The 26,743-nt window shown below is 40.6% G+C and overlaps 1 long non-coding RNA gene across 1 annotated transcript; it reads left to right on the top strand.

The window, feature by feature from the left end:
- The first annotated feature begins 13,123 nt into the window (after positions 1-13,123).
- LOC116456877 (uncharacterized) lies at positions 13,124-21,816 on the top strand. Its single transcript, XR_004244833.1, has 4 exons — positions 13,124-13,511; positions 17,758-18,428; positions 20,016-20,179; positions 21,484-21,816. It is a non-coding gene; the product is annotated as an uncharacterized LOC116456877 (long non-coding RNA).
- Positions 21,817-26,743: the final 4,927 nt, after the last annotated feature.

Below are 26,743 nucleotides of genomic sequence, written 5' to 3'. Positions count from 1 at the left end.
CTTTCTTTCTTTCTTTCTTTCTTTCTTTCTCTCTCTCTCTCTTTCTTTCCTTTCTTTCCTTTCTTTCTTTTTTTAATGGAGTTGTGTTCTTGTTGCCCAGGCCGGAGTGCAATGGCACGATCTTGGATCACTACAACCTTTGCTCCCAGGTTCAAGCGATTCTCCTGCCTCAGCCTCCTGAGTAGCTGGGATTACAGGCCACACCTGGCTAATTTTTTGTACTTTTTAGTAGAGACGACGTTTTACCATGTTGGCCAGGCTGGTCTCGAGCTCCTGACCTCAGGTGATCCACCTGCCTCGGCCTCCCAAAGTGCTGAGGTTACAGGCGTGAGCCACCATGCCAAGCCTATATTCTGTTTTCTTGTGTCTATTAAGTCATTTATCACTTTTCCATCTACTTTCCATTTGAAATTTTGTTACTGTTACCATTTTTTTGGAAAAAAACATTTATAGTAATTTTAGTGGAGCTTTGAGTAGGGGCAATAGTAGCTGTGTGTTTAACCTACACTCATTGCCTTCAACATTTGAGCAGAAACCCAAATAAATATTTTTGACATATATAAGCAATACTTATTTAGAAAGCTAGGCTGCTAACTACTTTAGGGAAGACAAAGAAGGGTGAGTGATCCACAGCTTCAGTTTTATTGCCTAGCAATTCAGCTCTGGCCCCAGACTTGCCTAGCTCTCTCAGCAAAACTTAGAAGCCCTATAGATAACTGGACTCATCTCCCCTACACAGAATTTTACAGACTTTTTGTTAACAAGAATTCCCCTTGAAGGTTTTACCCCATTCACTCCATCCCAAAGCATCTTTATCAATATTTATCTTCCAGTCATAAATTACTGTCTGTAAGAGGTGTTCTTGTAATTACCATTGTCTTCATCTTATATTTCCAGTGAATTTTTTACTTCCTTGTGATATTTTAGCATTCTTCAGGCAACTGCTCAGCTGCCTCTCCCCTAAATTTTTCACTGATTGAAGAGACTCCCCCAGGAGACTTGGGGAGAGAATTCAGATTTGGGGAATGTTTTTCTCTTTAATGAAGTCCTTTAAAGAGTGTGCTGGGTAAATCCCAAGGACGATGGGTGTATTTCTGCTCTTCCACAACTACTACATGCTTTTCTTCTCTATGAAATGGGAATGGCAACCCTTCCCTGTCTTTCCTCACAAGCAGCTGCACAAACTGAGTTAAATGACACCTGCTAAACCCAGGTATTCTAAGAATCCAGAATGAGCTCATTATTGAATCTGGGCTGTTAAGGCATGAAGATAGCCAGGAGTAGTGAGGATGGAGGTTTCTCATGAAATCCTCACTCAGACTCTTATGGCCTGTTTGGAAAAAATACTCAGAAGCTGAGATAACTAAGGTTTGTCTCTTACCAGGTATCAGGGAAGCTTTAGAAAAAATCTATATGGTCTTTTTTTTTTTTTTTTTTGATTCTCAGACACCTTATAAATAAATCTCTTAAAGAAACAGAGTCTGAAATGTCAAGAGTCTGTGTGCAGAAGTGCTTCTGAACTGTTGGGGGAAAATGAACCCAAGAAATGGAGATAAAGTTAATTATATTTTAGAAAGGAAACCCTTCTCCTCTTGCTAATTTACTGACCATTTGTTTCATGTCAAAATTTATATTTACATTTATCCTATCTTTGAATTCTTATAATGATCTTATGAGGTAGTCATTATTATTGACCCCATAATGCAGTTAAGAAAATGGAGGCTGAGAGACTTGCCCAAGGTCATGGAGCAGGAGGATGGCCTGGGTGAAATGTGAATGCAAGCTTGTCTGATTCCCACGTCTACGCCATGTTTGTTATTATCCTCAAGGAACTCTGACTTTAAATAATCAGTCTACGTTACAAAATCTATACATGTGGTTGAGACTGATTTTTTTTTCTTTTTTTTGAGATGGACTTTCACTCTGTCGCCCAGGCTGGAGTGCAATGGCACTATCTTGGCTCACTGCAATCTCCACCTCCTGAATTCAAATGAATCTCCTGCCTCAGCCTCCTGAGTAGCTGAGACTACAGGTGCCCGTCACCATGCCCAGCTAATTTTGTATTTAGTAGAGACGGGGTTTTGCTATGTTGGCCAGGCTGGTCTCAAACTCCTGACCTCATGTGATCCACCCACCTTGGCCTTCCAAAGTGCTGGGATTACAGGTGTGAGCCACCGCACCTGGCCTGATCTCCTCCTGTCACAAGATTAAGCAGGACCTTTGAGGCTGTCAGGGGAGGGAGATATTGGAGATTGATGCCAACTGCGTACCAGGCACTGGACAACAAACTTGCCTGGCAATGAGATGCTTGGGTTGATTTAGACATGACTGGTAACCAGCTCTTCCCAAACTCTCAGAATGTAACAAGTTTCAACCTTAACATAGCTCTTTTTCTTCCCATTATTATTTTCATCTCATTCCCACTCTACCCCCCTTCAAGCTCCATGACCCAAGCATAATTCTTCAGTTTTCTATGTTAACCCTAGCACAGAAAGATGTCATAATGCTATTTAAAGAACCTGAACTATACATCACTTAAACCTACTATTGTTTTTCCCATCTTAAAAAATTCTCCTGGCCCTATTTCTCCAGGCAACTACCACCCATTTCTTTTATCCTCTTTCCAGCAACCAAGAGTCATCTATACTCACTGCCTCCGATTCCTCCCCTTCCATTTTCCTTTAAACTCCCCTCCGTCAGTTTTCACCCTCACTATGCTGCTAAAATACCTTTCTTCAAAGGCACCAGTGTCCTCTGCCTTTGCTTAAACCCCACGGCCAGTTCTCTGTTCTCACTTGACCGCTCAACAGCATTTGCAAGTCAATCACTTGCTCCTCCTGACAGTCTTCACTTGGGTTTCTGGTTTCCTCCTGGTTTTACCTCATTCACCCTGAGAATCTCCTGTGGGTTCTTCCTTATCTCTCTGGCTTCCTAATGTTTTAGCACCTGGTGACCTCAACACACTTGGCTTTCAGTACCATTGTTCTGACCACAGTTTCTCCTCCGAACTCCAGACTTGTATATTCAACAGCCATCCTGACACATGGATGTCTAACAAGCATCTCACATGTAACAACACCTCCAAAACAGAACTCCTGATCTCCCAACCACCATCAAATCTGCTTCACTCGGTCTCTCTCATCTGACTTGGCATAAAGTCCTTCCTTCTAGTTGCTCAGGCTAAAAATCTCAGCATCATTCTCTGCTCCTTCCTCTTTTACTCATAGCTCATCCACAGGGTCAGGAAATTCTGTTAGTTTTATCTTCAAAGCATTGCCCCAATTTAATCACCTCTCAGCACGTCTGCTGCTACAACCCTGAACTGAGCCACCATCTTCTTTCTCCTGGATTACCACAATTACCTCCTAACAGATTTCTCTGTTTCTATTTTTATTCTCAACACAACAGCCAGAGCTTTACTTCAAAAAGAACAATATGGCCGGGCACGATGGCTCACTCCTGTATTCCCAGCACTTTGGGAGGCCAAGGTGGGTGATCACTTTAGATCAGTAGTTCGAGACCAGCCTGGCGAACATGGTGAAAGCTCGTCTCTACTAAAAGTACAAAAATTAGCCAGCCATGTGGTGGCATGTGCCCAGCTACTCAGGAGGCTGAGGCAGGAGAAGCACTTGAACCCAGAAGGCGAAGGTTGCAGTTAGCCGAGATCGTGTCACTGCACTCCAGCCTAGGCTGAACAGAGTGAGACTCCATCTCAAAAAAAAAAGAGAGAGAGAAGAAGAGAAGAGAAGGGAAGAATATAACAGGGTTATTCCTCTGCTCAAAACCAGCAGTGGCTCCTCATTTGACTCAGTGTAAACGTGCCCCTTGGGACCGTGCATGATCTGACCCCATGGCGCAGCCACCCAGGCCTTTATGTTCCTGGAACAGGCCAGCCACACCCCCACCTCGGGACTTTTCACTGGCTGTTCTTCATATGGCTGACTACCTTACTTCCTTTAACTGTTTAACCTTCTCAGTGAGACCAATCTGACCACTCCATTTAAAACTGCAACTCCTCTCTCTCTTTGCCTAGCATTCCTTATCCTCCTTACTTGGCAACACTTCTTACTTTTCTGTAGCACTACCCATATACATTCATGTATTTATTTTCAGATTGCTTATTTTTTCCGCTCGAGTATAAGTTCTATGGCAGCAGAAAACAGTGTCTGTTTTTGTTCATTAAGGCATCCCAAACACCTAAAAACACTGTCCAGCACATAATAGATGCTCAATAAATACATGTCAAGTGAATCCTAACACCTTTCTGGGAGGCTGGCTATCAGAATTTGCAGCTTTCCATGGCAGAAGGCAAATGAAGAACCAGCGTATTATCTAGTGAGGGCAGGAGCAAGAGAGAGTGGGGGAGACCTCACGCTCTTTTAAGCAACCAGATCTTGCCTGAACTCAGAGTGAGATGACCTCTGGTAAGTAATAGAGTATTTAATACAATCTCAAAACCCCAACACAGGAGTTTCTACAAATGATTTAAAGGCCCAGAGATGATCCAACGATCTCAGAGCGAGAACTCACTCATCACCAACGCAATGGTGCTAAGCCATTCAAGAGGGATCCGCCCCCGTGATCCAAACACCTCCCGCCAGGGCCCACCTCCGACATTGGGGATTACATTTCAACATGCGATTTGCAGGGAACAAACATCCAGACAATGACACACGCCATAGCCAAGCCTCACGTTGGCTCACTGTCTTGCCACAGTGTACTGAATTCTAAATTCTCACCGGGCTGTGGCTTCTATATGTAAAGCCACATAGTACATGGAAACTTTTAGGTAAATGAGAACAAGTAGGCAAAAAAAGTTGTATTTTTCCACAGTAATGAGCACTGAGTAGGCACAGTCTTGTCTGTCCTCATTCTTCCTTGTGTGTTACAGAATAAAAGCCATAGCCGAGGGGCAGCACATGGTAGTGACCAAGAGCAAAGTCTCTGGACCACAGAACCTGGGTTCACAACCTGCCTCTACTACTCACTAGTTATAATTCCCAGGGGTCATTTCCTTATCTTTCTGTGCCCCAGCTTTCTCAACTGTTACATAGGAAGAAATCGTTGTGCCCGTATCCAATATTGTTTTAAAGATGTGCAGTTTAGGATTAAGTTAGCTAACACAAGGTAAGAAATGTGACACTTTGGGAGGCTGAGGCAGGTGGAGTTCGAGACCAGCCTGGGCAACATGGTAAAACCCTGTCTCTACAAAGAATACAAAAATTAGCTGGGTATGGTGGTGTGCGCCTGTGGTCCCAGCAACCCAGGAGGTAGAGGTGGGAGGATCACCTGAGCCCAGGAGGTTGACACTATGGTGAGCCCTGATTACACCACTGCACTCCAGCCTGGGTGACAGAGTGAGACCCTGTCTCAAGAAAAAAAATTAAGAAGATAAGAAACTTAAAACAATGTTTAATATTTAATAAACATTCAACAGTCTTAGCTAATGTTTGTCAAAATATTTACATATTGTATTGATATCTATTTTGGTGATTCAGTGGTAGGTTTAGCTTTATTGTTCACAGGCATTCAGATAGGGCTGTATAATACAGTATTTAATACCATCTCGAAACCCCAACACAGGAGTTTCTACAAATGATTTAAAGGCCCAGAGGAGATGATCCAACGAATTGGGGCTTGTGAAAGTGTGAGCTCGATAGGACTGAGTCAGGGGGCTATTTGTACAGCACCATGCTCCTAGGGAGCGGCAGAGAAGGTACAAGGAGCTGAGATGTTTTACATCTTTCCTAATCAGAGAGCCCTAGAAGACGGTACCTACAAAATTGTCTCTAATGATGACTCTGACATTGCTCAAATTCAGCTGGAATTATAGTCTATTAAAGCCAAAGCCTTTAACAATGCCAACTGCTGTACAGGCGGGAAAGAAGAAAACGTCAAAGAAAGACTCACTGCCAGTAAATGTTCCCAGCCTTAGCATGTCAGAAAACCATTTCCCCCCTTCTCTGAGCAGACAACAGATCCCCTCTTATCCCCGTTGTCAAGCTTGGAGATGTTTCCGGAGTCTTCACAAGCCCGTGAAGTCTTCGGTTTTCTCCAAGCCGCTCTTCCCAGGATGTTCTCTACGTGCCGCGTGAATTTTGGCTCAAGGACACTGGATCCTGACTGAAATGCCCTGGAGCCACATCGTCCTTATGACAGTAATGGGGAGTGCATCCCAGCTGCAAGCCGTCTCCTCTTTGGCCACTTCTCTTTACAAAATGATTTAGGACCTGGGGGTGCCCAGAAATAGCTCCGAATCTTTGGTGAGAGGTTTTCAGAGCTGAGAAATTACTGGTACAGCTCCTACTGCTGTCATTTGGAAAGTGAGCTCAGGGACGATAAGCATGATCCTTTGGCGCTAATCGCACTTACTAATGAATGACTCTTGCTAGCTTTTTGCCTGAGAAGTGTGACTTTAAAGACCAGGTAATTGCTGCCGAGGACAGGCTCAGGGTCAAGAGAGTTTGGATTAGGACACAGCGTTCTTAAAAGCTTCTTTCCATTTGAGATGTGATTTAGTCTTCATATAACCTAGTCTTTACAAAATTCCAAAATCCACAGTGCAGAATCCAAAGGAATAAAATATCCAACTGCCAGTTTAATGCTAAACCAAAATTGTGTGATTTGAAATTCATTGCCAAGAGATTAGATATTTTTAAAATTCTAGGAATATCTATGTTTCTGGATAATAATGGAAAATAATGGCCTTTATTTGGTATAAAGATGACTCTCTAAGGATACAATAAGATCCTTGACGTCTCTTAATTTAACTACACCATTATCTTTAATTTTTTAAGCTTTTTATTTTGAAATAAGTTTATACTTAGAGAAAAGTTGCAAAAATAGTATAGAGTTCCTCTATATCCTTCACCCAGCTGCCTCTAATGTTAAATCTTACATAACCATAATACAATGGTAAAATTCCCAAAAAATTAACATTCATACAAATTTTGCCAGTTTTCCACTAATGTCCTTTTTCTGTTTCAGGATCCAATCAGGATCTCATATTACATTTAGCTGTTAACGATTCTTAATCTCCCCCGATCTGTAATAATTCCTAAATTTTTCCTTGTCTGTCATGACTTTCACACTTTTTTTTTGAAGAGTACTGGTCGGTTGTTTTGTAAAATATCCCTCAATTTGGGTTTGTAATTTTTTTTCACAAATAGACTGTGGTTATAAATTTTGCGCAGGAATATCAGAGAAGTGCCGTGCCCTTCTCAGTAAATTACGTCAAGGGGTACACAGGGTCAATATGTCCTATTACTGGCGATGTTAACCCTAGTCACTGGAATAAAGTGATGTCTGCCTACTCCACTGGCAAGTGGAAAATTATATTTACATATATAATTACAAAAATACATACATATGTATGTAAAAACATATATTACAAATGTAATTATAAAAATTGTATTTTATAGTTAATAAATATATTTGGGTGCAGACTACTTTGGTATTATGAATTATCCTATTTCTCTCAAACTTTTGCCCACTAATGTTGGCATCCATTGGTAGATCTTGCCTGCCCCAGTGATTATTGCAGTGTTTGCCTAATGGTGGTTTTCTATTTCCCTTATTCCTTTGATGTTTATTCGTTGGAATTCTACTGTAAAGAAAATGCCCTTCTCTTTAAGTGAGAGGCAGCTGAGTATACTGTGAAGCAGCTGAATTTAGATGAAACAGCATGGACTTCAGAGTCAAACTGGCTTCCGTGAGAATCCAGACCATTCAACTTATGGGGCTGCATATTCAGTAAGTTGATTCTATCATCATCACCATCATCATCATCAGATGAATGCTTACCTGCTATAGAACAACTCTTTAGCTTGGTTTAGAATAGTTAACAGCAATAAAAGTCAGAAGACTTTCTTTCCGCCTTGGCTCCCCCGACAAAGAGACTGGATGGAGACCACTCTTCTTCCTAACCTGAACCCATCAATACCCTATGGACCCTATTTTCCTTTTCTTTTTCTTTTTCCTATACATCATTTCTTACCCCCACCCCAAATCCCCATGTTGAACATCCACAACATTTCTAAAACGTTTCCTAGCCAGCAGAGTTGGTGTAACCAGGAATCAACAGACATGGCAACCCGTCCCCCACCCAACCACCAAAGTGCTTCACAATTATTTTGAGGCTTGTCTCTGATTGTGTTTTGCAATTTAAATAGCACTAATCCTAACTATATAACAAGTACTCCCCCACATTTCAGGATTGCAAATTGTACTACTTACACTGTGATATTTGCCTTCACAATATAGAGTTAAGGTCTTTTAACCCACTATCAGCTGAAAAAGGAGGTTTGCTTAAACATGAAATACATTCTGCTTTACACAAGAATTTTTTCCTACCACAAGTGTGGAAGGAAGACAGGTTTTACTAGTTGCCTAATAACCATAATCTTACTTTATTGTTTGGTATATTTTGAGGATAGGGGAAGTTAAAAGGGGTAAATTTCACATCAAGATCTATCTATCCATTCTAGTTTAAAATTTTAAAAGTAAGCCACGTTTCTATTTTTAATCAATTATATTCTAGACTTTCCCATGTAGTAAAATAATGAAATAATGAGACTCTTCTAACCTACATCTGGAGCAAGGAAAAGGGGTGTTCTGTTTGGTCATTCCCTATTCAGCAGTTTTTCAATCTAAACTTTATTCACAAGCCATATTTTTAAAAACTTTTTCAAATATATTATGTAAAAACATCCATTTATTCAAACAACCTCTCTCCGTCTTGACGACTACTGCAAATATGCTTTGCTTTCCAAGTCAAACTGATAAAAAGTGAATTAAAAAGCCCTAGTCACTGCAATATTCAATAAACTTTGTATTATAGTCAGTTGTTCAGATACAGTGGTTAGAGGATCTAGCTGTGCTTCTTAGCCATGATGTGCTGCCATCAGCGTGAGCTTCATTACAAGCATGTTATTACTACTTGTACCAAAAGTACCAAAGTTTAAGAATGAGTTGCGGCCAGGCGCAGTGACTCATGCCTGTAATCCCAGCACTTTGGGAGGCCGAGGTGGGTAGATCACCTGAGGTCAGGAGTTCGAGACCAGCCTGACCAACATGGAGAAACCCCATCTCTATTAAAAATACAAAATTAGCTGGGCCTCGTGGCACGTATGCCTGTAATCCCAGCTGCCCGGGAGGCTGAGGTGGGAGAATCACTTGAACTCAGGAGGCAGAGATTGTGGTGAGCTGAGATTGCGCCATTGCACTCCAGCCTGGGCAACAAGAGCAAAACATTGTCCCCCCCCCCCGCCGCCAAAAAAAAGAATGAGTTGCTTTTTAAAATAAATCAAGGTAGATTTTAAGTTAAACCTTAATTAATATCATTTGGATTCAAATTATTATATACTTTCTGGAAAGGGAGATGAATGGTAAATTTATAGCTAGAACCAAGGTAAACCTGTAAAATCTATAGCCTTTCTGATTTTTTTTTTAACAATGAAAATGATGCTGTATAGGAGTATCACCCTGTGACCATCATCTTCAATGTCATTTCGGCATTGGAGAGGGGTATTGGACCTTCTATGCTTATACTATAAAATTACACAACATCTGCGTATTTACTTATAGAAACTCAACTATACGCACTTGGCTATAGGGGTAGGTTAGATTACTGGTAAAAAGTATTTAATCTCCTGCCCCAACATGGAAGGAGCATACTTCTCAGCCCCTTTCACACTGGGGATGGCCATATTATTTGCTTTGGCTTCATAGTAAGCAAGGTATATATATGTCCCCACTCCTTATGTTTAAATTTAAAGATATTACTTGATTTGACCAATGAGATGTTAGCAGGTTTGATGCTTGAAGTGTTCTTGCACACTTGGGCTTCCCTCTTGTGCCTCTGTCATTGCCATGAGAAACTGCTGCCCCCTTGGCCTGGGTCCCAGAATAGACATATGTGGAATAGACCCGAGTTTAACCTGTAGCAAGGAGTCCAAGCCCATGAGAACCTGCAGCTTGAAATACCACTGCCTAGCTGAGTCCAGCCTAGATCAGCCTGACCCCTGCCAATCTGCAGAGACATGAGTGAGAATAGATGATAGTTCTTACAAATCATTGAGTTTTGGTATGGTTTTCCATAAAGCAATAGCTGGTTAATAGATTAATTCTAAAAAGAAAGAAACAGTAATATAAAGGGTGCTTAATGAGTGAGCACCTGGAGTGAGTATGAGCCAGGAGTCCTGAATTTACTGTTCCTTAATAGGTCTTAATTCCTATGTGCATCTCCCAGTGTGACATTCAAACCCTGAGTGAGATTTTTGTGTTTAAAGACACATATTTTTCCTACAAATGGCTCCCAGGCTCCCAACATGAAAGTCATATGTGTAGACACCAAATCACATACGCTATATGAAAAATCATAATAAAGATTTTCAAGAGTAATGTTGATTTATTGCACAATTTTTATATAATGCAATATATAACCCTATATAGAACCCTATAAAACCTGCAACTCCACCATTTGTATCTTGAAGAACCATATACTTTGGGGAACTAGTAAAGGAAAACAGCTAAGGAAAAATGTTTTCACTTTTTGTGTGTGTGGATAACTGTTTATGATTAAAGTATTTCAGGAATGGAAGAAGGCCTTAAAGGAGGAATTCTTGGCAGCCAAGTCTCCATACTACACCAGTACAATAATAGCATTGATCATTGTTTTAAAGCCACTTAAAATTTATACAATGCACATGACTAAATTTAATCCTCACTGTAATTCTGTGGGCACTAAGTATTGTTATCCTGATTTAATTTCTTTTACAAACAAGAAAACCAAAGTTCAGAAAGGCTGAAGATTCCATCTTGATGACACAGCTGAGACTGGCGTAGGAACTGGAACTCAAACCCATGTTTTCTGATTCAAATCCTATGTTCTTTCATACAAAAACAACTGCTATACAGCCCAGATTAGAAAGTCAAGGGTCTTCATAGTTTGAAGCACCAGAAGAATTAAAAGGTTAAAAGTAAAAAGCCTCATTTAGACTAGAAGTTCTCAGGCAATAGCATTTCAAACTCCTCCAAGTGGAAATGAAAAACATATGGAGTCAGAGTCTCAATGGCAGAAATAAAAGCTGCAACCTAAAAACAAACAAACAGAAAACAGGAAAAGACATTTCCAGTGAAGCTGCTTTTCGCCAGGATAACTCTGTTTTATGTTCCATGGGGAAGAAAATAGACAAAGCAGGATATTTTTTGTGATGATTAATGGTTCCCCATAGAAACTCTGACTTACCTCATCCAGTGTAATAATTATAGTTGTTCACATGACTCTTTATGCTGTCTTTTCCTTCCAACATTGGCACAGAATTTAACTCCTCCAGAAAGTTATCCTTGATTAATCACACATGCCACCCAACCCCCAGCCCTGACCAATCTTCTTACACCTATTTATACAAAATTTTCATGATAGGAACACATACTTTTTCATCGTATACTTAAATTGCCTATTATGTGTATAGGTGGGTACTATCCCTTTGGTATACCTGGAATAGTTGTGCAATTTTGATGCAGGAATAATATCAACTCAAGACCTGGGTGTTCAGTTAGCATTCAGCAGCAAACTGGGGAACACATGTGATTAATAAATGGGATGATTTCAAAACCTGGAAGACGAAAGCAAACTTTTAGGTTACCTGTACTTGCAAGAGACCGCCACTGGGCAGCCAACTTTTTCAATGTTTTCCTTCTAAACTTTTCATTTAAGCAACGGTGACAAACACATGAAACACGACAAAGCCATTCCTCAAACAAACTCTTAGCCATGTAAGAACAAAGGGGTGGACAATGAAATCAGAAGGCAACTCGTTTAACACAGATGAAAGAAAATGCTTTCTTTTTTGTCTACTGCATAATTAACTTATAAATGTGCTGTGCAGGAAATTGTTGAAGCAAGTAATGTGATAAGATATTGTTAAGGATTTGATTAGGAATATTCTGTTTCTGCGCATCTCGGGGGGAATGAGAAAGGCCACTTATCTTTGGTTAGAGTGAATCACCATCTGTGGCCAGAAGTTCCTGTCTTGGGCTCAGCATTTCAAACTGAAGGTCAACATTAACAAGCAGGGGTTGGGGTTACCATGTTAGAAAACTTCATAGGCTGCAAAACCCAGAAAGTGACTCCATGGACGAGGCTGGGGCCATTGATTGTGTTGTTACTTCTTGCCGTAGAGCTCTGCAGTGCGATAGAAATCTAAAAGCCATTCTTCAGAAACATGTAAGCGAGGAAGAGCCAGGTGGAATTTCCTCCTTCGGTCCATGCCATTTTTCTTAGACTATGAAAAGTGCAACTCTGAATACCAGGTGACAGCCCTGAAGAGTCGCTTCCTTTTTCTAGCCCTGAACCAAACAAAGCCAAAGGTTTTTGTCGCCTCCTAATCATTAGCAATCCTTGGCATATGGCTGAGAGTGTCAGGTTTCTGGGCAACTTTCCTTAAGGTTAATTGCATTCTCTTTGTCATGTCAACAGAACTGAGCAAACCATTTTCATTCCACTTCTATTTCTAATGGGAATAATGACAGGTACACATTTCCAGATATGACACGTGGAGACACGTGGAGAGGAACCTGCTGCAAATTGCTGGAAACCACCCTGCCCTCATTAGTCAGCTCCCTCTTCTGTTCCTGCTCAGGAGTGGAAACTGCAAGTGGCCACACAGATGCCAGAGGTTGGGTGAGTAGAGAAGCTGGTAGTGGTGCAGGAAGCAGAGAAACAGAAAACTTTCTCCCCAAATCCAGACTTCAGTGTGACCTTTGGGAAGGTCAGCCAACATGGGCCGAAAATGAAATGAATACACATATGGATATTGTGTGCACATTTACAGTCATATTTACCTGCCTTATTCCACCAAATATTTGAAGCAACTTAATAAAATACAGTCCATGCCCCCAAGGAGTCTACAGTCTAATCCAGAAAAAGATCTCTAAGTGCATCCCTGCTATGCGAGACACCACAGAGTGAGTGTGGCAGGAGCCTAACTGACCCCTGTAGGGTTTTGTTTTTTGTGTTATTTTTGGAGACGGAGGCTCGCTCTGTCAGGCTGAAGTGCAGTGGCGCTATCTCGGCTCACTGCAAGCTCCGCCTCCCGGGTTCACGCTATTCTCCTGCCTCAGCCTCCCCGAGTAGCTGGGATTACAGGCGACTGCCGCCACCACGCCCGGCTAAGTTTTTAAGTATTTTTAGTAGAGACGGGGTTTCACCGCGTTAGCCAGCATGGTCTTGATCTCCTGACCTCGTGATCCGCCCGCCTCGGCTTCCCAAAGTGCTGGGATTACAGGCGTGAGCCACCGCCCCCGGCCAACCCCTGTAGGGTTTTAAAGGAGAGAGGCAGCATCCCAGAGGGCAAAAAGGGCTTCATTCATGGAGAAAGCAACTGAGCTGGGCAGAGCACAGACGGAATTTGAATTGGAGGCCAGAGGCAAAGGGAACTCCAAGTGGAAGAAGAAATGGCATGAACAAAGGGATTGAGAAGGAAAAGGACAAGATGGTTTGGAGAGAGGTCAGTAATCCATTTTTTTTTTTGGTTAGAGCACAGTGCTGTCTCCAGTAGTAGCAAGTAGTTAAGAGGTCAGGGTGAACAGATAGTGGGTTTTGGAACAAGACTGGGTTTAAATCTTGCCCACTGCACTGTTCTGTAACAGATGCTGTCAATGCTCATATCCCCTCGGGGTTATCGGCACAGTTCCAGAAAACTGACAGCTTCCTCGCCTCTGCCTATGGGTATATCCTGGCTGACAGCTTGTGCTTGGCTTGTGGCAGGGCAGGTGGACTTGCTGGGGAGTTAACATATCAAGAACAAGTCTCAACCAAGGAGGGATAGGAATCGGTGGAAAACTAGTCCAGCTCCTTAGCCCACAGTGCGGAGCTGTGTTCTACAGGCTCTCAGAGGGTCTGCAGCTGTGCTGAGCCCCAACTGCTCACAGCGGTGACTCACTCATCACGTTACTGACCCTCTACCCCGACCCTTCCTTGGGCTTCCTGGCACCCAAGTCTTCATCTCTGTGGTCTGATTTTGGAAAAACCCAAACTAAGACACTCTTTAATGCTCAGTTTGCTCATCTGTCAAATGTGGATAATAATGTCCACCTGAATAACTGTCGTGAGATAAGATAATGGATATAAAGAACCTAGCAAAGTGCCTGACACAGTAAGTGCTTCCCAAATATTGGCTATTCAATAAATGTTAGAGATCCTTACATTCTGGGCTGTTTGATAGCGGGAACTGCCAAAAGACTTTAAGTAATGGAGTGCTTTGAGGAGACTACCATGGCCTTCCTTAGAGGACCCTGGCCTTGTTTGGAGAAACTTGGTCTTGAATATAGGACGCTGGCCTTCCTTGTGTATCCCTAGTCTTCATTATAGAATTCTTGCCTTCAGTGTGGGAAATCCGATATCCATTTCTCCACGTGTTCCAAGCCCGTGAGAGGTTTACGTGTTTCTGCCATGTGGCTCGTTCTGCCCAGTGGTTGTGAGTGGAAGTTAGTGTGTCATTTCTTGGACAGAACATTTGTCAGTGTGAGATCCTTCTGTCCACTTTCCTCCTCTATCAGAAACTGACAAAATTCTAAGTAGTGGAGCTTGGGTCACTCAGTAAAGATGCTTCAGAGATCAGTCTCTTATAATCTACCATGGCAGTGTAGCATGAACCACAAGTAACATTTGTTTCAAGCCACTGAGGTTTGTGGCTGCTTGTTGCCGGAGCATAATCTAGCTTACTCCGACTGATACAGATGGGTATGAATCAGAAAGACTGAAAGTCAGTTAGTTAGGAGTCTATTACAGGTTTCAAGTAAAAAGAATCTGAAATAAGACCTGGAAACTGAAATGTGTGGGGGGAAAAAGAAAGAGTAATTGCCAAGGAAGAAGAATCAGCAGGTAGAGAAGGAGAGGAAAGGAATTAAAGATGACTCCAGGATACAAGCTTAGCAAACTGAAAGGAAGATGGTATCATAAAAGAAAGAGGCAAGAGTAGAGGAAGAGGGGTGTCAGGGAGGCTGGTTTGCTATGAGACCTGAGTTTAAAGAGGTTCTGCTTCGTACCACCAAAGGAAGCCTTCCTATTCCCACTCCCCCATAAGGGCAGGAATTGGGGGATTAATAAGGAGATGAGCCACAAAGGGCTTCTCTAAGGTTACCCTCATAAAAGCATGTGGTGATCACAGACCCAGTTATAGGACATAAAGGTGGGGTAGCTTCTACTTGGGGCTTCTACCTTATAACACAGTGCTTTCCCTACCACTCAAAACCACCCCAATATTGAAGAGACAACACACGTCTGGTCTACAGAGCCAGAGGAGCAGTTGCTCAACAATTTGGTTAATTTAATATTGTCTAGACAACTGAAATGTGTAACTTGTTAAAGAAAAAACAAATGTTTGTAATCTCCTTTCTTATAGTCTGAGAGTCTTTTACCACAAGAAAATTAGCATTTAGGCTGTCCTAAGCTTCATTATGTAACTGAACAATACCACTTCTCTCCAATAATTGGTAAGAGCCCTATATTTTCTCAGCTTGTGAACCAAAGCGTTAGGACTCAAAACTTCACTCTCAAATCTTAAATGTGAACTATTCAGTCAAACTCTTCGCTATTATAAAGTTTTATGAAATCATTTAGCTTTTCTAGTTAAAGTACAATTGTGAAAGGAGGGCCTTCTATTTGATCAGATGGCTAGAATAATAATATGCATAATAGATTATATCACAGTGGAGACCCTATCTTTCCTGGCAATATGTTTTTTCCACTTTCCAGTTTTGAAACTGACCATCTTTCTTTCACAACCCCAAAAGTTACAGCTATTTTACTAATTATATTGAAAGTGCTAGAAGATGTCATGAAAATTGGATAATACAATAAAACAGCCTTACCACATATTTAAGCCCTTTTATCTTTAACAGTTTTCTTAAATCTGCAGACCTTCTAACCTGTGCAGTGAATTTTCATTTATATAAAACTACATTAATAAAAATCTATATTAAGAAATTACACTGAAAAAGCAGTTCACAATGTACCTTTCAGCTTTATAATTAGTTCTGTAATCTGTAATCAGATGATTTAAATCTAATATAGTTAAATTACAAACTAAGTAATTTCTATTTCCAACAGGAATCATTATATCTTTGGAATTTTCCAAAGCATTAATGAGTTTTAGAGAAATTATTATATTTCTCACTCACTATGTTCCCAGAAGTTAGCACAATACCTGGCATATGGTACTTAAATAAACAATTGCTAAATGAATACACGGATATGTAAACATTAATGACTGATTAGCAAAATCACATTGATTTGTCATTGCCCCCACTTAGGGCATAAAAGATATTAATTTCCATATCTCAGCTTACAACATGGATCAATTTCCTTCTGACTGGTTGGGAGTTCATTCCAACTAGATGATGCCTCTGCCTTACCAGTCATTAAATAGAAATAGGCTTGTCTTGGCCAGGTGCAGTGGCTCACACCTGTAATCCCAGTACTTTGGGAGGCCGAGGTGGGCAGATCACTTGCGGCTAGGAGTTTGAGACCAGCCTGAGCAACATGGCGAAGCCCCGTCTGTACAAAAAATACAAAAATTAGCTAGGCATGGTGGTGCACACCTGTGGTGCCAGCTACTCAGGAGGCTGAGGCAGAAGGACTGCTTGAGTCCAGGAGGCAGAGGTTGCAGTGAGCCAAGATTGTGCCACTGCCCTCCAGGTTGGGCAACAGAGCGAGACTTCATCTCAAAAACAAACGAAAAAAAAGGAGGTCTGCATTGAACCTACTGCCAACTAGGCTCTGTGCTAGCCACATATACGCCTTAACTCTTAGTAGCATTATATGCCATAAACCATAAAACCCCAAAAGGTAAATGATTTATCCCCATTTTACACATGAAAGAAAAAAACTGAAGCTCAGAAAGATTATGGAAACTGACCAAGGTCACAAATCTAGGAGGTAGGATTGTAAAGTATATCTACCTGACTTCAAGATCTATTACCTAGGACTAATCACATTGTTAGCAATAGTGATCCTGGGAGACAAGAATTTTGTAAACCAAAGTGCCATACAAATACAAAGCTATTGTTACCATAATCTGTCAATTTCCTGTATTTCTATCATTGCCCTCATAGACTCTCTTGTCTGAAGTTGATGAATACCATTTAATATATCAATCAAGTACTTTATTTTGTCAGGGCCCTGTGGTAGGCTCTGGCCAGGCCTGCTGTGTTCAATCCCCTCTCGGTCTGTTTAGATTGGACATGACTGCCTGCGTATATTCACACATTGGTCACCATCTCATAGGCGCAAAGTCGCTATTCAGGAGTGATGTCTACTCACTATTTTATAATCTGTGTAAACTGTAGCAAGATGGTGCTGATGGCAAAGTATCCCAAACTCAGATATTCAATCCAGAGATATAGCTTCCTAATGGCAATATATCTACAAAAGGTAAGTTTACTGGAGTTTCAAGGTGACATGGCTAAGGATGATATAGGCTTGGTAAACTCCTACCTAGGGCTTTCCACGCCCTGACAAAACCTCATTCCTGGCAGGGAGGCTACCATGGCCACTAAGTCAAGCATTTTTTTCCTTGAGGAGCTGGATAACTTGGGAAGGGGTGCTCACCTCTTACTTCCCCTTGGCTGATACCTCCTGATACATTTTGCTGAGAACCTATCATGTGTGCTCATTGGAATCGACTATAAGATGTAAAAGATTTGTGTGTCAGAGTATTCACTTGGGTCACATCTCCAACCCTCCTTCTGTAGAGCAACTTCAGCCTGGAAAAGCAGAAATGAGATGCGGCCAAGAAAAAGACTCCAGCCCAGCCTGCCTTGGTTCTAACCCTGACTGTTACTTAACATCTTTCTGGCTGAATCAAGAAACTTGAGCACTGCAAGATGATCATGCGGAATACCTATTTCAAAAGGATGTTAAGATGAATAAAAGTGTTTTTGTTTCTAAGTGCTTGAAATGTAGCTGGCATATAATTAAGCTATACAAATGTTTACTTGTTTTTCGAAATGCTGAGTTTACTGATCACTCTAATTTTTACGTATGTGTGTCATTACAGAAGATTCAGCCTTTAGCGATGACTGGAAGGTCATTCGTTGGAAAGAATTTCAGCAGTTGGAACTAAATCATGGTGAGCAAAAGAAAGTCTACCTAAGTGGTATGGTTTGGCTCTGTGTCCCCATCCAAATCTCATCTCAAATTGTAATTCCCACAAATTGTGGGAGGGAGGTGATTGGATCATGGGGGCAGGTTCCCCCATGCTGTTCTGGTGATAATGAATGAGTCCCCAAGAGATCTGATGATTTCATAATGGGCTCTTCCCCCTTCACTTTCTCTTCTGTCTCCTGCTGCCTTGTGAAGCAGGTGCCTGCTTCGCCTTCTGCCATGATTGTGTTTCCTGAGGCCTCCGCAGCCATGCAGAACTGTGAGTCAATTAAACCTCTTTTCTTTGTAAATTACTTAGTCTCTGGCAGTTCTTTATAGCAGTGTGAGAATGGACTAATACACTAAGTTACTTCCTGAGTAGACCAATGGCCTCCATTCCCTCTGTCAAACATATGACACTGACCCTGAAGGTAGCTTGGGCTGGCTGGGGATGCACTCTCTGTATGGCCCTGGTGCATCACCTCCCCCACCCACTTCCACCCTCCCTGCTAACGTGGAGTGTGTGTAGAGTGCACAGTTACCATGAGGCCTTTGTGATAGTCCTGGTCACTGTTTTGATCACATGATTTTTTATTTTGTAAATGAATGAAATACAAGTACAATAAGAAAAAGTTTCTGTAAAAACTAAGGTGATTGCTTTGGAATAACTCCATAAAGGTCATTCTGAAAAACAATTGCTCCAATTCTAAAAGATGGGGAAATCTAGAAGCATTCTGCACTTTGATCATGCACTGGGGCTGCAGTTTGTGCTTGAAGGATTACCAAGAACTCCAGTTGGTGGGCTCTCATTTTTTTAAAAAAGTTCCCATTGCTATTTTGAAGTGAAAAAATATATAATAAAATCTACGTGAAAATCATCCCCTTAACTTCTACAATCAACTAACAAATCCAAATTGGACTGGACAAGAGAGTTTCTACTGTAATTATATGAAAATATTTGCTCTTGATAACAATTGAGTCTTGTTTTTTCTTTATAACAGAGCTATTGTCACTACTTTAAAATATAAGCAGAATGGGGCATGGATCAGGTCTATAAAGCTTTCTATGTTTATGTATTTTGAGTATACATAGTTATTATTGCCTATTATCTACATCAAAATGGAGAGTTTATTTGGTGATGTCTTTATCTTCTCAAGATTATTTACAATTAGAGTGACTCCAGCAACAACTGAAGCTAACTCCACTGCACTTTCTCTAGTGGCAGCATACATTTCAACCATTACAACAACCCAGTCTTTGCTGGCGCTTAAGACCTGAATCAAGCTATTTGCCAGGAAACAAGAGAATTTCAGCAGGAAAAGAGAATGTTCACAATGTCAGTGATGAATGAGGAGACCACAGAGCAGGCAAACAAAAGAAAGCAGCAGGCCTGCTGGAGTTCCCTATCTGAAGGCTCAGGGTTCCAGCACTCTAAAGCAGGGTTCAGCAAACCACAGCCCATGGACCACATTTGGCCCTCACCTTGTATCCATAAATAAAGTTTTATTGAAAAGCAATCATGCACATTTATTTACATATAGTCTGTGGCTGCTTTTGCTCTACAGTGGTGGAGCTGAGTAGTTCCAAGAAAGACCCCATAAATAGAAATAAAAGTGAATAAAATATGTATTGTCTGACCTGTTACAAAAAAAAGTCTGTTAACCCTGGCTCTAAAGGATCCATTCTATACAAGGCAGAGCTCTATTATGAGGTATGACTGTAACTGTGTTTTAAAAAAGTGTTCTGGAACCTTGCCACAGTAGATTAATTCTTAAGGTTATCCCCAACAATGAGAGGCAAGCCAAGTGATTAACTAAGCCACTGACACTGTCCTATGACACAAATTTCTCCTCTATCTCCCCTTCAGTAGTGCCTCACTTTTCATTCCAGACAGGAGTTTTGACACTGTACAAATGCACTGTCTTCACATCTACACTGACACCCCTGCCTTTCTACCTGCAGGTGTCTGTGGCCTACAAGCTGGTGTCTCCCACAGACCCTATAGTTTGGAGCTAATGAAGAGCTGAGAAGGTAGGTTTGGCTGTGACTAGAGAGCAGGGACAACCCCTCCACAGGTCATTCGTTTCTCCAGGCATGGAACCATCTTACAAACCTGGGCTGAGGGTTCATTGCCTCTAAATGTAGAAGCAAAGACTAAATTCAAAAGACAAGAACTACTTAATGAAAACAGAAGCTCCACTACATACATGTTTCTTCTACCTACCGCATGGAGTCAGAGAGGTGGTGGATCTAGCAGAGACAGCTGTAGACCAGGGGTCAGAAGACTTGGGTCCTCATCCTGATTCTACCACTAACTAGCTGCATGACCTCAGACAAGTGACCTGTCTGCCCTAGGCCAGGCAGGGTTGGACAGTTACCCCCAAAGTCCCTTCTAGTGCTAAAATTCTAAGATTGTACCATGCCAGCCTTAGGAGGCTATGCTGTTACTACCAGTGCCTGGCACATAGCAGGCACTATATAAATGTTAATTATCATCATTGTTATGTAAAGGCACAATGCATGCCTTTATATGTAAATGTGGATTCTTCCCCATTATAACAATGAATGATCTGGAAGCAAATTATAACAACAGGGTATAACCATAAGCCATGAAGACTAATTCCTACCGGTCTTCTTCTCAGCACAAATAAATAAAGCTTTTCGCCCTTCCCCGTCCAGTAATTGTTGGAGGTGGTTCTTGGATCCAAATCCTAAGCCCTTCCAGAATATCTGCAATTGGACAACTGGTCATTCAATCAGAAGACTGTAGACTGTACTGTGATGTAAATTTTTTTCTTCCCCACTGAAAATCCCAGGCCAGGCATGGTGGCTAACACCTATAATCCCAGCACTTTGGGAGGCCTAGGTGGGCAGATCACTCGAGCTCTGGGCAATATAATGAGACCTCGTCTCTGCTAAAAATTCAAAAACAATTAGCCTGGTGTGGTGGCACATGCCTGTAGTCCCAGCTATTCAGGGGGCTGGGGCTGAGGTGGGAGGATCACTTGAGTCTGAGAGGCTGAGGCTGCAGTGAGCCCTGATTGCACCACTGAACTCCAGCCTGGGTGACAGAAGAAGAACTTGTCTCAAAAAAAAAAAAAAAAAAAAACTCAATGCAGGTTGGAATGAGAACTGGGATTCAGGATTTGGAGTTTCCTAGTATATTTTGCCTTCTTCCTATATATACAGTGTATAAACCTGGTAGGAGGAAGGAACTGCTGTCTATCAAAATGGTCAATGGCATTCAGTCTTAAGTTTCTAAATAAAATTAGCAGTTATGGGTATAGCCAAAATGTGAGTGCTTGCCATAACCTCTGGGGCCTCACCATTTCCAGCTACCAGGATCTGCAACTTTTTGCCTGAGGGTTTTCTCAGAAGACACAGAAACTGTTCTGCCTATAAGCCTTGAAGTGCCAGGGAATTAACAGCTACCTTCCCACAGCCCTCCCCCCAGTGACTGACAGCACTGATAACAATACCCCAACTTCACCCCTCAGGTGGGATAACTGAGCTGCTTGTTCTATACCATGTTCTGGAGTTTCTCCCATGAGTTTAGGTTCTAATCATCCACACGTAAATTGCTTGATAAGAAACTTTCATTGACTCCTTGTCTCACTTCCCCTCCCCTCATTTGTTTCATTTGCACCTTTCAAATAAACTATTTTCATTCAAATATTTGTCTTAAGTTCTGTTTCTGGGAAATCCAAACTAAGACAATGGTGGTGACCTAATTCCAAATTTTTAGTTTGATTAATAATCATTTTCAACTCTACTAATCAGTAAAATAGGAAGTATAAGATACAGCCAAGAAATCAGAAGAGTCTAAAACATATTGAGACCATAAAAATCAGCAAAAAGCTAAACCTAAACAGAAGTGGGAAAGATTCCAAGCTTACACTGATCTTTCCCTTTAGGTAAAACTCACTAAAGTAATATGAGGTTAGTTTGGGTTCATGATGACTCTCAAGAGATGAAGAATTATCTTCCCTTTATTTCATTTGTGTCCAGAAGCCTTTAGGTTCTTAGAATTATTTTTCCAGTTAAATTATTTTTATTAGAATAAGTAGAACAATAAAATAACTTTATCTTCCTTAGCAGCTACAGTGTATCAAGCACAGTCAATTTATTGTTGGCCAATCTTACAGAATCTGCAAGTCTTGTGTAGTAAACCCATTTTATTGGGGCAAGGTGGTAAATCATGTGGAAGGTTAATTTTCTGGCCCCATTTCACCTAGCTAGTAAAGATAGAGTCCAGATCCAAATACCTATCAGTCCTCTTCCAAATGTCATGCTCAATTTCCCCCTGTGCCACCTCCACAAAAGACATATGGCTATTACCATCAGGCACAAGAGGCATTGAGACTGAGAAAACATAATATGACACATTACTATAATTATTATATGATTAGAGCTCCCAGATTTAGCAAACAGAAACACAGAATATCCAGTTAAATTTGAACTTCAGATAAACAATGATTTTTTTTCATATAAATATGTCCCATGCAATATTTGGGATAGCTCTACGTTAAAAATTATTTGTTTGATCCAATGATTTTTTTTATAAAATTATCTGTTATTTATCTGAAATTCAAATTCAGCTGGGCATCCTGTATTTTATCTGGCAACACTAGATATGATGCTTAGCTTATCTCTTTATTTAGTTCATACTTTAATCAAAACTTAGCATAATATGTGTAACAGAACTAAGTTTTTAAAAATATTTGCGGGTAAAAGAACCTAAGAAGATCTACCCTCTTAACAGATTAAGTGTAAAATACAATGTTGTTGACTCCAGGCACAAGGTTGTATAAGGGATCTCTAGAACTTATTCATAGAATTCTGTTGAGTCCTGGACACCACTGCAATCATTTCTCAACACCACACAGCTATCCCTATGTCAGTCTTAACATCCCCTTATCCAGTTGGTCAGATTTAGGCCCAGGGGTAGCTCATCCTCAAAAATCATGGTTTCTCTTACACTACAGTTACTGCATGAATTTACAGCAGGCATCCTTCAGCTAGATCAGACCTAATTCTCAGAGAGTTCTGAATGCAAACTAAACACAAATCAAAACCTTATGCTTATGCCTAAGGAGAAAAATATAAATAGGCATATATTACAAAGCAGTAGTACCAAAGGTATCAATTAGGATCCCGGCAATAAGAGGAATTTACTTAATCATAGAAAGATTTCAATTAGAAAACTTACAGAGGTGTGAGCAGCTTTAAGGAAAGGCAGGGGACCCTGACGCACCCAGAGACCAGCACCAATAAGACATTGTTACTACCCAGGGCCAAGAGTGCAACTGGAGAGTAGTGTCATGGAGCCAGCCAGAGTTGGAAGCCATGGAGGGCCAGGGGCTGTATGTAGTTGCAGAGAGACACAGCTGTGGCCAGAGAAGCTGTACTAAAGGAGAGAGGAATTGGGGTGGTGGGGGTGGGAAGGGAGGAAAAGAAACAAATTCTCTCCCCTGCTCTCCTTTGATCTCCTTTAGGTGCCTCCCATTGGCTGAACCCAAAGAAGCCAGGGGGCAAAGGAGTAGGTGACACAGCTGGTGGGGTCAGGCCCCATAGAACACTGAGCAGGGCAGAGAAGAGCTGACAGTAACTGTGGAGTGAAGAGCGGAACAATCGTAGCAAACCCACCAGTATGTGGGTGCACAGCAGAACATGCCGGAAACTCACTATGGGTAAAGATTTATAGTTATTTATGTCTTCAAACTGGTAGTTTCTTTTGTTGGTAGTTCATATTTTTCCATCATCACTTTATTATAAAAATATTCAAGCATACAGAAAAGTAAAAGAATTTTCGAGTGAATATGTGTATGTGCATCACCTGGCAGAATCTATACTGGCTTTATCATATATCTATCCAACAATCTGTCCCTCTCTTCATCATCAGTTTATCTTGTTTTTTTAGCTTCTTTAAAATTTTTGTTAGTTGAAAGATCAAATTGTGTATATTTATTGTGTACAACATGATGTTTTAAAGTATATATACATTGTGGAATGGTTAAGTCTAGCTAATTAACAAATGCATTACCTCACATAGTTATCAGTATGTTAGGCCCACTTAACATCTACTGTTAGCATTTTTCAATAATACAATATATCATCAACTATACTTAGCATGCTGTACAATAGCTCTCTTGAACTTATTCCTATCTAACTGTAGTTATCCTTTAGCCAACATTACCCTAACTCCCTTCCCCACTAACCACCCAGCCTCTGGTTACCACCATTCTAATCTCTAGTGCTATGAGATCAACTTTTTTAGACTCCACATGTGAGTGAGACCATGTGGTATTTGTCTTTCTGTGCCAGGCTTATTTCACTTAACATAATGCCTTCCAGGTTCATCCGTGTTGTTGCAAATGACATGATTTCCTTCTTTTTATTATGGCTGAATAATATATGATTGTAGATATGCACCACATTTTCTTTATCTGTTCATCTGTTGACGAACTCTTAGGTTGATGCCGTATCTTGGCTAGTGAGACTAGTGCTGCAATAAACATGGGAGTGCAGATATCTCTTCAAGGTGCTGATTTCATTTCTTTTTGATATATGCCCACTAGTGGGATTGCTGGATCATATAGTAGTTCTATTAATTTTTAGATAAAGCTCCATACTGCTTTCTATAATGGCTATACTAATTTACACTCCCACCAATAGTAAATAAAAATTCCATTTTCTCCACATCCTCACAAACGCTTGTTATCTTTTGCCTTTTTGATAACAGCCATTCTAACTGGGGTAAGATGATATCTCATTGCAATTTTGATTTGCATTTCTCTGATGATTAGTGATATTATTGAGCATTTTTTCATATTCCTGTTGGCCATTTGTATGTCTTCTTTTGAGAAATGTCTATTCAGATCTTTTGCCTACTTTTTAATTGTGTTATTTGTTTTCTTACTATTGAATTGTTTTAGTTCCTTATATATTTTGGATATTAGCCCCTTATCAGATATATAGTTTGCAAATATTTTCTCTCATTCTGTAGTTTGTCTGTTCACTCTGTTGAATGTTTGTTCCCTTTGATGTGCAGAAACTTTTAGTTTGATGGATCTCATTTGTCTTTTTCCTTTTGTTGCCTGTGCTTTATCCCAGAAATTATATTCAAAAGAAAATCATTGACCAGAGGCCGGGCACGGTGGCTCATGCCTGTAATCCTAGCACTTTGGGAGGCCAAGACAGGTGGATCAATTTAGGTCAGGAGTTCGAGACCAGCCTGGCCAACATGGTGAAACCCCATCTCTACTAAAAATACAAAAATTAGCCGGGTGTGGTGGTACACACCTGTAATCCCAGCTAATCGGGAGGCTGAGGCAGGAGAATTGCTTGAATCCAGGAGGCGGAGGTTGCAGTGAGCTGAGTTCGTGCCATGCACTCCAGCCTGGGTGACAGAGCAAGACTTGTCTCGGAAAAAAAAAACAAAAAAATCATTGACCAGATCAATGTTATAGAACTCTTTGGCTATGTTTTCTTCTGGTAATTTAATAGTTTTCGGTCTTAGATTTAAGTCTTTAATCCAGTTTGAGTTGATTTTTGTATATCATAAGAGATAAGAGTTTAATTTCATTCTTCTGCATGTGGACGTCCAGTTTTTTTTCCTGGCATAGTTATTGAATACACTATCCTTTCCCTAATGAGTGTTCTTACCATTTATGTCAAAAATCAACTGGCTATAAATGTGTGGATTTACTTTTGGACTCTCTATTCTGTTCCACTGGTCTATGTGTCTGTTTTTATGCCACTACCATGCTGTTTTCATTACTATAGCTTTTTAGTGTACTTTGAAGTCAGGTAGTGTGATGCCTCCAGCTTTGTTCTTTTTGTTCAAGATTGCTGTGGTTATTTGGGGCCTTTTGTGGTTCCATACAAATTTTAGGATTTTTTTTTTCTATTTCTGTGAAGAATGTCATTGGTATATTGATAGGGATTGCAGTGAATCTGTAAATTGCTTTGGGTATTATGGACATTTTAACAATATTCTTTCTTCTAATCTGTGCATATTGGATATCTTTCCATTTATTTGTGTCTTCTTCAATTTCTTTCGTAAATATTTTATAGTTTTTCAGTGTAGAGATCTGTCACCTCTTTGCTTAAATGTATTCCTCAGTATTTCAATTTTTGTATCTATTATTCACAAGATCGTTTTCTTGACTGTTTTTCAGACAGTTTGCTAGAAATGCTACTGATTTTGCAGGTTAATTTTGTATCCTGCAACTTTACTGATTTTTTTTTAATCAGTTCCAACAGCTTTTTAGTGGCATCTATGGTCTTCTCTATACATAAAATCATGTCATCTGCAAAGAGGGACAGTTTCACTTCTTCTTTCCAATTTAGAGCTTTTTATTTCTTTATCTTGCCTAATTTCTCTGGCTAGAACTTCCAGTGCAATGTTTAATAAGAGTAGGGAAAATGGACATCCTTATCTCATTCCAGATCTTAGAAAAAAAGCTTTCAACTTTTCCTTGTTCAGTATATTGGCTGTGGGTTTGTCATATACAGCCTTTATTATGTTGAGGTACATTCCCTCTATGCCTAATTTGTTGAGACTTTTTATGGTGAAGGAATGTTGAATTTCAT

This window comes from Hylobates moloch, unplaced genomic scaffold, assembly GCF_009828535.3.
Source record: "Hylobates moloch isolate HMO894 unplaced genomic scaffold, HMol_V3 SCAFFOLD_17, whole genome shotgun sequence".
Taxonomy (NCBI): domain Eukaryota; kingdom Metazoa; phylum Chordata; class Mammalia; order Primates; family Hylobatidae; genus Hylobates; species Hylobates moloch.
The sequence above is the reverse complement of the archived record's forward strand: the minus strand, read 5'-3'. Positions and strand labels throughout refer to the sequence as shown.